This window comes from Chenopodium quinoa, unplaced genomic scaffold (genome assembly GCF_001683475.1).
Source record: "Chenopodium quinoa cultivar QQ74 unplaced genomic scaffold, ASM168347v1, whole genome shotgun sequence".
Lineage (NCBI taxonomy): Eukaryota > Viridiplantae > Streptophyta > Magnoliopsida > Caryophyllales > Amaranthaceae > Chenopodium > Chenopodium quinoa.
In genome coordinates, this window is record NW_018743894.1 from 197,958 (window position 1) to 212,877 (window position 14,920).

Sequence of the window (14,920 nt, forward strand, 5' to 3'; positions counted from 1 at the left end):
TTTTTTTGTTTTTTACTTAGGCCCTGCTCCGAGTTAACGGCCTTCGCAAGCCGCTTGATCGGAAAAACAAAGAGGTAAAGGCTGCAAAAGCTATGGCCGCCTCTGACTGTGATAAGGCAATGTTTCAAATTGCCCAAAATGAAGTACTGACCATTGATATTCTCTATTATCAGGCGCAGGCTACCGCCGCTGTTCGGGCTCAGTTAGAGGCGGCCCAGAAGAAGAATGATGAGCTGGAGGCGACCATCACAAATCTCCAGGCCGAGCTGAAACCTCTTCGCCTGAAAATGTACTCTTACGAAGCCATGAAGAAATCCTTGGCCAACGTAAAGGAACGCCTGGTGACCCAGGAGAAGAGTCTTACCCAAGAGCTCTCGGAAAAGGCCGAGCAAGAGAAGAAAGAGTTGGTCCGGGAGATGATGGAAGACTCCGCTCAAATCCAGCGCATGACCTGGGGCCGCCTCTTCCCCAGTGCCGACTTTGCCTCTTGGGAAAGAACGTACCGCCAGTGCTCGGATGCATATAATCAAGGGATCCTGGCGGCTGCTGAAGAAGAGGCGTTGGGAGAAGCGTTGGAGGAGGAGGAGGAGCCGGTAGTGGCGCTTGTGCCGCTTGGGGGTAAGGCATCAAAAAAGGATGCAGCTGAAGCCGAGTCCAGCAAGAAGAGTGCTGACCAGGCGGCAGCTACTAATACTGAACTGCCCCCTTCTTAAGCTTTATGTATTCTTTCCACGGCCTGCGTGCCGTTTGCTTTGTATTTACCCGGCCAGGGGGCCGGGGCTTTGAATATTTTGCTGGTCTTTAATGACCGGCTTATTTTTAATGAATTTTTGTTTTGCTTCAAATTTGTCTAAGTATTCCATATCTAATATCCAATTGTTTACTAGACCGACTGTTTTTCATGGCCGAACGTTGCAGACAGGTACGGATAGTTAGTACGCCGCCTATGCCCCTGGACGACTGGTTGTCTGTTTCCAGGATAGACGATCAGTCGGCCATTTATCCAATCGGTATTCGAACTATTTTAAAGACTGGATCCTTTTTAGGCAGGCGGTCCTGTCATTTGTAAATTTAACCTAGGAAAGTGGTCTGACCAAGTGAATATGATTGTTACTTAGTTTCCAAGGAACTGAGTAGTAGAGGTATTAAGCGGTGGGTACCGGTTGTTCCCCTTTATTCGCCAATGTTTGTTGGCTTTTAACTCACAAGTTGTTAACCTAGCAGGGGTAGTGGTTGAGAGCCCCTGTTTGCGAAAAACAGGCGGTCTACTCAAACCTTTTAGGTTCCATACCAAGTTTGAGGGAGTGACTATGAGTTAACGTTGGTGTTACTCAGTAGCCGTCACTCTTGCTTGAGTAGTAGAGGTACCAGGCGGCGGAGGCCGGCTAGACCCCTTGATTCGCCAATGTTTGTTGGCTATTAACTCAAGAGGTTACCTAGTAGGAATAGGAATTTGAGTGCCGCTGTTTGCCAAAAAACAGGCGGTCTACTCAAACCTTTTAAGTTCCATACCAAGTTTGAGGGAGTGACTATGAGTTAACGTTGGTGTTACTCAGTCGCCGTCACTCTTGCTTGAGTAGTAGAGGTACCAGGCGGCGGAGGCCGGCTAGACCCCTTGATTCGCCAATGTTTGTTGGCTATTAACTCAATAGGTACCCCCTGCATTTACCCCAAGTAATACAGGCGGTCATCTGACTCAGATGTCAACTGCTACCACTGGTTTGGTTAGTGATAGAGTTATCCTTGTCTCAAAAACGGCTACGTGGTTGCCCTTGGGGACAGTCGTATAGGTGCCGTGTAATTAGTTTATAGAACAATGTTCCACCCAAAAGGGAGCTGCTCTCTGCGACGAATTTCATCCGGAGGGATGCCGTCGGACGCCTGCTATGATGTTGGGACAGGTCGTATTAGTTTTGTAGATTTGATCAGTTGGCTTGGCGCCTGGTCTGATCATTCGGCCTGTGGCCTTGGTAAGTTCTTGGTGAACGTAGGTGCTAAATAAAAGGAGGGTAGCCGCCTGTTAGGCACAGGGTCGGCCAGGCCCTAATCTTTTTAGCTAAGTATTAGGGGGGTGGCTATGTGTTTGGAACCAGTCGGCCATCTTCTTAGGGAGAGTAGCCGACTATATGCCCAGGCGACATGCGCCTATTGTGAGTGAAATACTCAATGGAGAGTAGCCGACTGTAAAGGTACAGACGGCATGCCCCTCTGAAGATAGTGTAAAACTCAATGGAGAGTAGCCGACTGTAAAGGTACAGACGGCATGCCCCTCGTAGTACAAATTTGAATAGTAAGTGCAAACTTTTATTAAGTAGCTCTTTACTTTACATCATTCAAAAGAAATATTTCTTAAGATTATCTACATTCCAAGTTCGAGGCAACGGTTGTCCGTCTGGTGTTTCCAGACGGTAGGTACCATCCCTGACTTCCTCATAGATTCGGTAGGGTCCTTCCCAATTTGGAGTTAGTTTGCCAGACTCATTAGCCCTACCAACTGCTTCCATTTTTCTAAGTACAAAGTCCCCTACTTTGAGTGGACGCCTGTGTACTTTTTTGTTGTATGATCTAGTCATTCTCAGGCGATAGATCTCATGGCGCAAGACAGCATTGCCCCTCTTTTCAGGAAGTGAGTCTAATAGCATCACTCGAAGAGTCGGCTCGTAGTGTTCTATTGGAAGAACAGCTTCCGCACCGTAAGTTAGGAGGAATGGAGTTTCTCCAGTCGCCCCTTTTTCAGTCGTCCTAATGGCCCAGAGAACATGTGGTAGTTCATCCGCCCATAGGCCGCCTGCTCGTTCAATCTTTTTCTTGAGACCGTCTGAGATGATTTTATTAAAGGCTTCTACCTGGCCGTTTGCTTGTCGACGGCCGACAGATGCAGAGTAGTTTGCAATTCCTTGATCACCCAACCAGCTTTTGAGAACAGGCGTCTCAAATTGGGGACCATTATCAAAAACCATAGACATGGGAACCCCGAACCGAGTGATGACGTTTTTCCAAATGAATGAAATTACATCTTTCGTCTTGATTCCCTTTACAGCCTCCGCCTCTACCCATTTAGTGAAGTAGTCGACGGCAACAAGTATGTACCTCCTTCCGCCTGTAGCAGGAATATATGGACCCAGAATGTCCATGCCCCACTTAGCAAACGGTAGTGGGCTGTGAATGGTAGTGAGGTCAGTAGCCGGACGGTGAATTAGTTTGCCAAACCTTTGGCACTTGTCACATTTTTTCACCATCTCCATTGCATCTGCTTCCAAAGTAGGCCAAAAGTAGCCCTGCCGCCTTGCCCTTTGAGCAAGCATCCTACCACCTATATGAAAAGCACAGTAACCAGAGTGAAGATCATCTAGTATCTCTCGTCCCTTTTCTGGAGTAACACACTTTAAGAAGGGTTGAAGGTACCCCCTCTTGTGAAGTTCTCCCTTTATCATTTCAAAACAGGTGGCTCGTTTTTTCAGTGCTGCCGCCTGTTGAGGATCATCCGGCAGTGTACCGTTTGTCAGATATGCCCTGATTGAATCCATCCAGGTTGGGCTTCTGTCTAGGATTCCAATAGGGTTTTCCTCGATGCTTCTCTTCTCCATTACTTCCCAAAAAACAGTTCGAGGAGTATCAGAGGAGGCGGATGATGCTAATTTTGACAGTGCATCCGCCTGGTTGTTTTCTGATCTCGGCACTTGGATCAGATAGAAATCCTCAAGGGAGCCGACTGCTTGTCGGACGGCCTGTAAATACTTGATCATGGCCGGATGGGTTGCTTCGTATTCGCCATTGTACTGACTCACTATCAATTGTGAATCGGAACAGGCGTCTATTTTTCTTGCCCCTGCCGCCTTGCACATGCGGATCCCGGCTAGTAAAGCTTCATATTCTGCCTCATTGTTTGAGGCCTGAAAACTGAAGCGTAGAGCATACTCGAACCTGTCGCCCTCTGGCGACTGACATATGACGCCTGCTCCACAACCATTTGAAGTAGAGCTTCCGTCCACATATACCTTCCATACTTGGTCTGGAACTTGAGAGTCAGGAGGACGAGTCATCTCTACAATAAAGTCAGCAAAGGCTTGCCCCTTCACTGCTTTTCTAGGCTCGAAAGTAACTTCGAGGCTCTGTATTTCTATGGCCCATTTGATCATTCGGCCTGACGACTCCATGATGGTCAGCGGCCGCTTGATAGGTTGGTCTGTATACACGACGACTGTATGTGCCAAAAAGTAGGGCTTCAATTTTTTAACAGCCATGAAGAGTGCAAGACCAAATTTCTCCACTAGGGGATACCTCAACTCGGCATTTTTCAGTACGTGACTGACAAAGTAGAGCGGGAGCTGACAGCCGTCCCTTTCAGCAAGGAGAACAGCGCTTAACGCATGATCAGAGACGGCCAGGTACATGTAGAGAACCTCTTTGGGCAAAGGGCTGACCAGCCTCGGCAAGGAATGCAAGTGAACTTTTAATTTCTGGAAGGCGGCCTCAGCATCCGGCCCCCATTCAAACCTTGCCTTTTTCTTAATTGCCTGGAAAAAGTATAGGCATTTGTCGCCTGATCGGCTTAGGAATCTCCCCAAGGCCGCCAGACAACCTGTTAACTTCTGAACCTCTCGGATGGTACGAGGCGACTGCATGTCAATGACCGCCTGCACCTTCTCAGGGTTCGCCTCTATTCCTCTCTGATTGATAAGGAATCCGAGAAATTTCCCAGACTCAACTCCAAAGACACATTTCTTGGGATTGAGCATGACATGGTGCCGCCTGAGTGTGGCGAAAGTTTCTCGGAGGTCCGACAGATGATCTTTCTGAAGTTTAGTCTTGACAATCATATCATCAATGTATGCCTCGACGTTTCTCCCAATCTGATCAAAGAACACAGTGTTTATCATTCGTTGGAAGGTAGCCGGGGCATTCTTAAGACCAAACGGCATGACCGTGTAACAGTATAACCCCAGATCAGTGACGAAGGCCGTCTTCTCCTGATCTTTCTTCCATAAAGGAATTTGATGGAAACCAGAATAGGCGTCCATAAAACTCATCAAGGCATGGCCGGCTGTCGAGTCGACCAGGTTATCAATTTTAGGCAGAGGGTAACTGTCTTTGGGGCACGCCTTGTTTAAGTCTGTGTAGTCTACACACATTCGCCAGGTGCCATTCGGCTTTTTAACAAGCACCACATTTGCAACCCAGTCTGGGAAGTAACATTGCCGAATGAACCCTGCATCAAGTAATTTTTTAACTTCGGCGGCTGCCGCCTGACTTCTTTCTTCGCCATGGTTCCGCTTCTTTTGCCGTACCGGCTTCTTTTTTGGATCCACGGCGAGTTTATGTACCGCCAGATCAGGACTAATGCCTGGCATTTCATGGACTTCAAATGCAAAGATGTCCTTATATTCTTTCAATAGGTTGTGAAAGTCGTCACCAAGGTTTCTCAGAGCAGTCGTCCCAACTTTGACTGTTCGGTCAGGACGTGATTCGTCTAAGGTGGTCTTTTCCTGATCTTCAGGGTGAATCGGAATTTGGAAAAATCCTGAATACCCGTCCAAATAGCAAAAGAATTTGTGATTAGCTAACCTCTCAAGCATTTGATCAATAAAGGGGAGAGGGAAGTGATCCTTTTTAGTGGCAATATTTAGTCTACGATAGTCTATGCACATACGCCACCCTGTTACAGTTCTAGTGGGAATTAATTCATTTTTATCATTAGTTATCACAATCATCCCACCTTTCTTCGGTACTACCTGCACAGGACTTACCCACTTGGAGTCAGAAATAGGATAGATGATACCTGCATCAAGTAATTTCATCACCTCTTTCTTGACTACTTCCTGCATGTTGGGATTTAATCTTCGTTGGGGTTGAATGCAGGGCTTGTAATTGTCCTCTAGAAGAATCCTGTGCATGCAAAAATCAGGGCTAATACCCTTGAGATCATCAATATTGTACCCTATAGCCTTCTTATGGGTTTTGAGGACCCCTAGAAGTTGGGGAGATTGTAGGTCAGTGAGTGCAGTACTGATGATCACGGGGTGTAGTTCCTGCTCATCTAGAAAAACATATTTTAAATGAGAAGGGAGAGGTTTTAGCGCAGGTTTCTTGACCTCTGCAGGTTTTGATTCTTGAACTAAATTTACTACCTTCATTGTCTCCTTAGGGCATAACTCTTCTAAGGAAAGAGCCTTTTCAATACTTTGTACCTCATTACCCCAAATGCTTGCATTGTCGCTAGATAAATTCCCGCAGAGAACTTCCTCCAAGGGATCCTTCGCAAGAACCTGTGGCAAGCTATCAACAAAAATATCGTCCATTATATCAATTGTATCAATATAACAACAATTTTCCTCTAACATAGGCCCTTTCAAAACCTTCCCTAAATTAAAGGTAACATTATCGTCACCTACAGAAAGGGTTAGTTTACCATTTTTCACATCAATAATAGCTCCTGCAGTGTGGAGGAAAGGCCTACCTAATATAATGGGTATTTGTGTGTCCTCTGCCATATCTAAAACAACAAAATCAACAGGAATAAAAAATTTACCAACTCTGACAAGTACGTCCTCTAAAATACCTAAGGGATATTTTACCAAACGATCTGCCATTTGCAAAGTTATATTAGTAATTTTTAATTCCCCCATATTTAATTTAGCACATATAGATGATGACATGACACTGACACTAGCACCCAGATCACATAAAGCTTTATCAATAAAAACATTCCCAATGTGACAAGGGATAGAAAAACTATCGGGATCCTTTAATTTAGGAGGTGATTTATTTTGCAAATAAGCGCTACACTCCTCTGTGAAAGCTACAGTTTCTACTTCATTAAAGGCCCTTTTCCTAGTCATAATGTCTTTCATGAATTTAGGATAAGTAGGTACTTGAGTGATTAAATCAGTGAAAGGAACTGTTACCTGCAGGTTTTTCACAACCCCTAAAAACTTACCGAATTGTTTATCAAGCTTACTCTTCATTTGTCTATTAGGGAATGGAAGCTTGATAACTGGGCTCCGCACAACTCCTCCCTTATCCTGCAATTTACCCTGCACAGAAACATTAGTAGGGTTAGTATCTTTTTGTAGCCCTGCAGGGCTAGCAGGATTACCGTTTGGTATAGAGAAATCTAGATCAGAAACTGGTCCATCTTCCTTTGGCATAGGAGGTCCATCATAATGTGAACAACTCCTTAGAATGATTGCATTAGCATGATCTATAGGATGGATAGGTTGTGATGGTAGAGCTTCCTGCTGACGGGATTGTAGGGTAGATAAAAGTTGTGCAATTTGATTGTCCATGATTTTATTATGGGCTAGAATAGAATCAATTTGCGCATCCCTACTCTCCATATGCTTTTGCATATTAGCTAGCATCGCTCTAATTTCTGTCATGGCAGGGTCGGAAGATGATGAGGGTGATGCTTGGCTTTTCTGGCCGGCATTAGGATGGTAATATTTTTGCTGTGGTGGGGGTTGCTGTTGTGGTTGTTGTGGAGGTGGAGGGTTTTGTACATTGGTACTCCGGTATGAAAGATAAGGATGGTTTTTATAACCGGCATTGTTGAAATTGGAATAGGGGTTATTTTGCCTATAAGTTTGGAAGGCATTAACATGTTCCATAGAGCTCCTACAATCTTGCCCCCAATGACCTACAATTCCACAATTTTCACAAAAAGCTTCATGGTTAGCAACAGAAGAAACATTAGCTACATAGTTAGGAGCAGTAGTAAGATTATCTAATTTTTGGCAAATAGATGTTAATTGAGCTTGCAAAAAGGATACGGAATCGACATTATGTTTTCCCTTATTTTCAAACCCCCTCGCATTCCCATATTGGGAATTGTGTATTGCCATGTCTTCGATAACCTGTCCTGCATCATCCACATTTAAATTCATAAACCTCCCACTAGCTGCTGAATCTAGTACTGATCTAGAAGAATTTCCAAGTCCATTATAAAATGCTTGGATCAATTGCCATTGTGCTAGATTGTGGTGGGGGTACTCTCTCTGTAGATCCTTGAACCTCTCCCAAGCCTCATATAATGTTTCGTCGGCTTCTTGAGCGAAGTTCTGAATAGCACTTCTTAGTACCGTTGTTCTCTCTGCAGGATAATATTTATTATAGAAATTCAAAGCAAGAGTTTCCCAGTCAGTAATACCAAGTGCAATTCTATTCAAACCATTAAACCATAATTTTGCTTTGCCACATAATGAAAAGGGAAAGAGAATCTCCCTGATTTGGTCCTGCGTAACCCCGGCTTGTCTAATGGTGTTACAATATTGGCAGAAATCTGCGATGTGAAGATTAGGATCTTCACCCTTAGCTCCGCTGAACTACTTCCTCTCTATCATAGTGATAAATTGGGGCTTAATCTCAAATTGAACTCCATCTAGAGCCGGAGTAGGAGTAAGGTGCGGGAAATCTGTGAGCTTTGGTTGCAAATAATCACTGAGTTTCTTCTGAGCCGTCATCTCTGATTCTGAATCTGAAGGAATATCTGTATCACTAGAATCAGGGGGGAGGATCTCTTGATCATTGTCCTCCTCAGAACCCGCCAGAATTTGTCTATAGAGTCTCCTTTGCCTATGAAAAGAACGCTCGATCTCAGGATCAAAAAGGGATGTCACCTGATCTAGAACACCTGGGTATAAACAAAGAACTAGAGACAAATATGAGATTTGTCTCAAAGAACTAATGTTCTCTGAGGAAAAAGGGGGATAATCTAGACTACAAAAATATAATCAGAAAATAAAAATAAAACCGTTTCCCCGGCAACGGCGCCAAATTTTGACAGGGTAAACGTATCCCCTAATAAAAAATAATTACCTAAATCACTAACTAAGGTAGATAGGGAAGTAGGGTCGAACTCCACAGGGAAACAAGTCTTTTTAGTTCTAATTAATTATTATATTCTAAATTATCCAAATAACCAATGTTTTTAGTGTGAATTCTATACTACGAAGAATGAGTTTGAGGGGAAAAGAAACAATAATAAGAAGGCCTAGGGTCACAGGTTCACCAATAATTAATATTCCGGGATAGAACGAAGTAATTAATAATTAACAATGCATAGATAACATGATTAACAGGCTCTCACAATTTATTAAGCAACATAGATCTAACAGGCTCTCGCAATTTATTAGACCTAAGTTCCTATTAAAAATAGCCATTAATATTAAATCAACATCTACTCGATTCATTAATCGAATATTGCTAAACATTCACAATCAAATTTCATCTGCTCGATTCATAATCTAATTGCAAAGAACTAAAACAATTCAATAGGAAATTATCATGCAATATCAACAACCAATAATAACAAACTATCCCTTCATATTAATTATGAATCCCCATAAACCCTATAATTAAACTACTCACTAATCATCATAACTAAACCAATCAAATAAATAAATAAGAACATAATCAAGAAAACAATTAAAATAGCTGAAATTAAAAAGGGAAGAAATTGTACCAAACTAAATCTGGAATTAATGAAGGAATTAAGAACAAGAGTTAGAGAGAATTTAAAAGAGAGAAAAATACTAAGTAGAGAGAGAAAGTCTAACAGAAAGAAGGTAAGTAAATAATCCGTACAAAACGTATATATACTTCTCCTAAAACAAGAATTAACTAAACTTAATCATACACTAGGAAAAACACGCGCCCGATCGGGCGAAGGGGCGCCCGATCGGGCCCGCCTTTTTTACAACGCCCAGTCTAATGTGCCGCGCCCGATTGAGCCTACGCTCACCCGATCGGGCGCGCCTTTCCTTGATAGCAGTCATGCGCGCATCCGCCCGATCGGGCGTATGCTTGCCCGATCGGGCCCGACCTTCGTCTTCAAGGCTTGGACTTCGATTGGGCTAGATTTCTCGGCCCAATCCATATTTCCTCTCGGGTCTCGAATACATGGTCCAATTGCCTCTTGATCCAAATAACCGAGCCCTTAGTCACCGACTCTCACCGATCTTGGGCTCCAAAAGTGGTCGTGTCCTTCTAGCTTCCGTAGTCGATCCAATAATGCCCGGGAAAATGCTCTAACAGCGCAATTTCGTGTAAAATATAACTAAAACTAAGAAAACACTAGAACACACAAATTAGTAATAAAAGTGGCCCGAAAGAGCCAAAAACACTACTAATAATGACCACGGGACGAGGGTAAAACACTATATAAAATAGACATATCACCACGCATGCTTCGTATTCAGCAGCGTTGTTGGTAACGTCGAAATCTTACTTTATGGAGATTGGAACATACTCTTCTTTAGGTGATACTAATAGTACTCCAACGCCACATCCCTTTTGGTTTGAGGCTCCGTCGAAGTATAAGGTCCAAGTATCATCTTCTGTGACCATCAAGTTTCGTCTGGAACTTCGTTGTCATGTACTGGCGTCGAATATTCTATTGGGAAATCCGCTAGGAAGTACGAAACCACAGATCCTTTTATAGCCTTTTGAGGCATGAATCTTACATCAAATTGGGCTAAGTCGACTATCCACCTTGATATGCGCCCATTGAGTGTAGACTTTCCGAAAAATACTTAAGTTGATCCATTCAAGAAACTACTTTGTATGTACGAGCATGTAATGTCTTAGCTTGGTTGTGGCCCATACTAATGCGAGGAACAATTTCTCAAGCAGTGTGTAGCGTACTTCATACTTGACCATTTTCTTGCTTAGGTACTAGATTGTATTTTCTTTTCCTTCAACTTATTGTGCAAGCATAGCCTCCATTGTCTCTCTGGTAACTGTTAAGTACAATCTAAGAGAAATCCCTAGAAGTGTTGGTGCTAATACAGGAGGAATTGCGAGATAGGCTTTGATCTTTTCAAAGGCTTTTTGACACTCGTCGTCCCATATTACTGGCACATTCTTTTTGAGCTTCTTGAATATTGGTTCACATATCGTTGTTAGCTTTGATATGAACCTACTTATATATTACAACCGGCCAATAAATTCTCAAATTTTTTTCTCGATTTTCGGCGATGGCGTTGACATGATCGCTTTGATCTTGGTTGGGTCTAACTCTATTCCTCTAGAGCTTATGACATATCCCTAGAGTTTGCCTGAGGTGACTCCAAAAGCACACTTAGACGGATTCAACCTCATGTTGTATTTCCTTAGCCTTTCGAAGAACTTTCTCAAGGCTACTTGATGCCCTGGCGATCCTTCGATTTCATGATAATATCTTCTACATATACTTCAACCTCTTTGTGCATCATATCATGGAGTACGGCTGTTGCTGCTCGTTTCTAAGTGGCACCTGCTTTTTTCAACACGAATGGAATTACCGTGTAACAGTAAGTACCCCATGGTGTTATGAATGTCGTTTTCTCCATGTCTTCTTTTGCCATGAGAATCAGGTTGTACGCTGCGTATCCATCCATAAATGAGAGAAGCGCGCAATTCGTTGTATTATCTACTAAGATGTCGATGTGTGGTAAAGGGAAGTCGTCCTTTGGACTTGCCTTATTTAGATCTTGATAGTCGACACACATTATTACCCTTCCATCCTTCTTTGGAACTGGGACAACATTTGCGACCCATTCCGGGTATTTAGATACCCTTATAAAACCTGCAGTTATCTGTTTTTGAAATTCTTCTTTTATTTTAAGAGCTATGTTGAGTTTTATTCGACGCAGCTTTTGTTTTACAGGTTTCATTCCTGGAATTAGTGGTATAGTGTGTTGAGCTATTTCTCTATTAATACCTGGGATATCTTCATATGACCAAGCAAATACATCGATAAATTCTTTAAGTAGATTAATTAAATCGGTTCTCTTCTTTATTTAGCGTTAATCCAATTTTAACTCCTCTTTTAATGGTTGAATCATTTGAGATATCAACCGTTTCAGTATCCTCAATTATCGGTGTTTTCTTTTCAAGTGATTCCATTGCTTTAATAATTTATTTGTCATTTTCATTGTTAGTTAAGCAATGCTCGTCATCTTGGGTTAGAGAAAAACACGAGGAGTAAGAGGAAGAAGACATGTTATTAAATTTGGAAATCATTACATCGAATAAAGAAATGTCCTCGGGGACTTGATTGCTAACTATCCTAGGAGTAGATGTTAAAATAGAAGAATCAGAAATAGGGGGTGCTACATCTAAGGACTTGGAAGACTCTAAAGGAAACGACTCTAACTCTAACTCTGACTCAGACGACTCTTCAAACATTGGTCCTTATCCTATTGTTATTGAGATTTTCCTTCCCTTCGGAGTAATCACCTTGACCGTCTTGCGCCATCCTTGCACTAAGCCCTCTGCTGGAGTGATGAGTTTCGAAGGGTCGAAATTGTCACTTTGTAGGACCGTTTGAATGAGCGAGGAGTTATCCTCTATATACTTTGGCCCATCCTTCTCGCGCCCAAAGAGGAGTCCCAGGACATTAAAGTCAAAGCATGGGGCTGCTTTCTCCTTGTGAATAGGAGTTGGGATCTCATCTAGAAAGTAGCAATCCAGGAAGATTTCGAACCCCGGTTTCCTATTCCATTTACAACAAAGGGCTTGGGAAATTCGTAGCATGGATAGTCCTCTCCTTCTCTTATAAACTGTCCATTAAGTGTAGGAGGATATGGGTCCATTGGGATTGCCTTCTTTTGGGTGCGAGCGTTTCTACGCGCCTTAGACTTTTCCTGGGCTTTCTTTAGATCTTCTAGAGTCGGTTCGAAACCAGGTTGGAAAGTATCTAATTTAGGGAGGCCAGGTAATTCTATTTGCTTTACTTTCTCCTTTTTCTTTCCTAGATTCATTCCGAGAAAGTTTCCCTGTTTCTTAAGAATAACATTTACCGTCATATTAGAGTGGGGTTCATGGAAAAGAGGGGTCCTTTCATCCTCCTCGATTAAGGAGACCTCTTCATTAAAGCCCCAAAAATCTTCATCATTCTCATCGTGATCGACATTAATAATCGGATCTTCAATAGCCTTAATCCTCATAGGTGAAGCATCGATTGTAATGGGGATCCCTCCAACTATAGCCTTTACCTGTTGATGAAGAGATAAATGGACGGCCTAAAGGTCATGAAGCCAAAGGCGTCCCAACAATAAGTTGAAGGAAGCTTTAATATCCACTACTTGGAAAGTAGTGGCATGTTCTATTGCTCCCGCCAGTACGTTCATAGTAATCTTTCCAAGAGCTTGGCAACAAGTATTGTCGTAGGCTCTTATTCCTTGTGTTGACGGGGTTAAGTATTCATCCTTTATTCCTAGCATCCTTGCAGTTCTAAGTGGACAAACATTGATTGCCGATCCATTATCTACAAGAATCATTGGGACATTCATCCTTTTGCAGATTACTGTGAGGTTTAGAGCCTTGTAATGCTTATCACCTTCTGGAGGTAAATCCTTGTCAAAAAAAGTGATCAAGTTAATGGGACTAGGAAGATCACTCGTGAGAAAGTTAGCCAACCCCTCAAGAGTGGTTCCGGAGTCTATCCCAATCTTGTCCAAGTCATTCATTACCGCCAACCTATATTCTCGGGATGTAGCTAGGAGTTTCCATACATTCATCTCGACCTTGGTCTTCTTGAATTGCTTTACAATATCGTTGTCCTCTATGATTGGTATGGGAACTTGTTGCATGGTAGGAATAGGTTGTGTTGAGATGGGAGGTTGCATTCTCCCTAATCTTGTGAGGACGTCAATGGGTGAATCTTCTTCATCCCAAAAATCATTTACTGAATATGTCATTGAAAGTGGAGGTCCTTCCATATCTTTAAGATAGGTGTCTTCATCATCGCTGTCTCAAACCCCATTGATGCTAATATCTTGTTCTTGTGAAATTTGGACTAGCTTCTTGTTATCAATCAGCTTTTGAATTAAATCTTTAAATTTAAAACAATTCTCAATGGAATGTCCCCTTGATTGATGTTATGGACAATAGAACCTATCTGTCCTCTTTAATGATTCAAATGGTCTCTGTTTGAGAGGTTTAACATTACCACTCTCAGAGAGCATTTTGAACATTTTAGCGTAAGAAGTACCAATTGGAGTGTAAGGCTTATTACTCTTCTTGGGTGTGTCGATTACTTGGAGAGAAAATGGATTCTTCTCCATAGGTGGAATTTTGACATGCTTTCTTTGAATCTCCTTTTCTTGTTTCTTCGCGAATTTAATAGCTGTGCGCAGCAAATCTATCCCCTCCCACATTGATCGTATGAGAATCCATAATTCTTCCTTAGTTGCAGGTTCTTGTCCGTGACAGGAGTCACCCATGGCATCGAAGAAGGTTTCCTCCTCTTCTTCGATAGCATGAATATCTTCAACTGGTTTGATGAGAGATGAAGGATCAACATAGTCTTCCTCATCAAAGATAGCCAAAGAATCAGAGAGTGGTGCATTGTTGATACTTGGCTTCTTTCTTGTAGGGGGCAATGAAATTTTGTTGTTGTCAATCAAGTCTTGGATAGCTTCCTTAAGCTTCCAACAGTTCTCAGTGAGATGGCCCCTGCCTTGGTGATACTTGCAATGTGCGTTGGGATTCAAGTTAGCTGTCCTCTTTTCAACAGGTGGATCCCTGAATGGTCTAATGGGAGTTATAAGACCTTTTTCATTCAGTCGGTCGAATGTGGTGTCATAACTCATACCAATAGGAGTAAAGTTCCTCCTAAATGGTTGCTTTTGTCCTTGGTTGTTCATAGCAAGGACTTCACTCAAATTAAAGGTTCTAACATTATTTAAGTGGGTGGTTTTGGAAGAAGAAGGATTGTCGTTCTTCTTACCTTTCCAGCCACTGTTGGAGATGTTTTTATTAGCATCTTTTTGTTTAGCAAGGTCGTCTTCAATATTAATTCCAATATCATAGACGGCCTTGAAGGGCTCCAAGTTGTTTTGATACTTAAGATGTTTGGAGTACTTTTCTTGGATGTTCTTAATGAACATCCTTACAGATTCCTTTTCACTTGGTACTTAAATCATCCTAGTAGAGGTTT

The 14,920-nt window shown here is 42.5% G+C and overlaps 1 pseudogene; it reads right to left on the minus strand.

Annotated features, from left to right (window-relative positions):
• Positions 1-13,571, minus strand: part of LOC110686863 — a 66,857-nt pseudogene extending 53,286 nt beyond the window's left edge.
• Between the last annotated feature and the right edge of the window lie 1,349 nt (positions 13,572-14,920).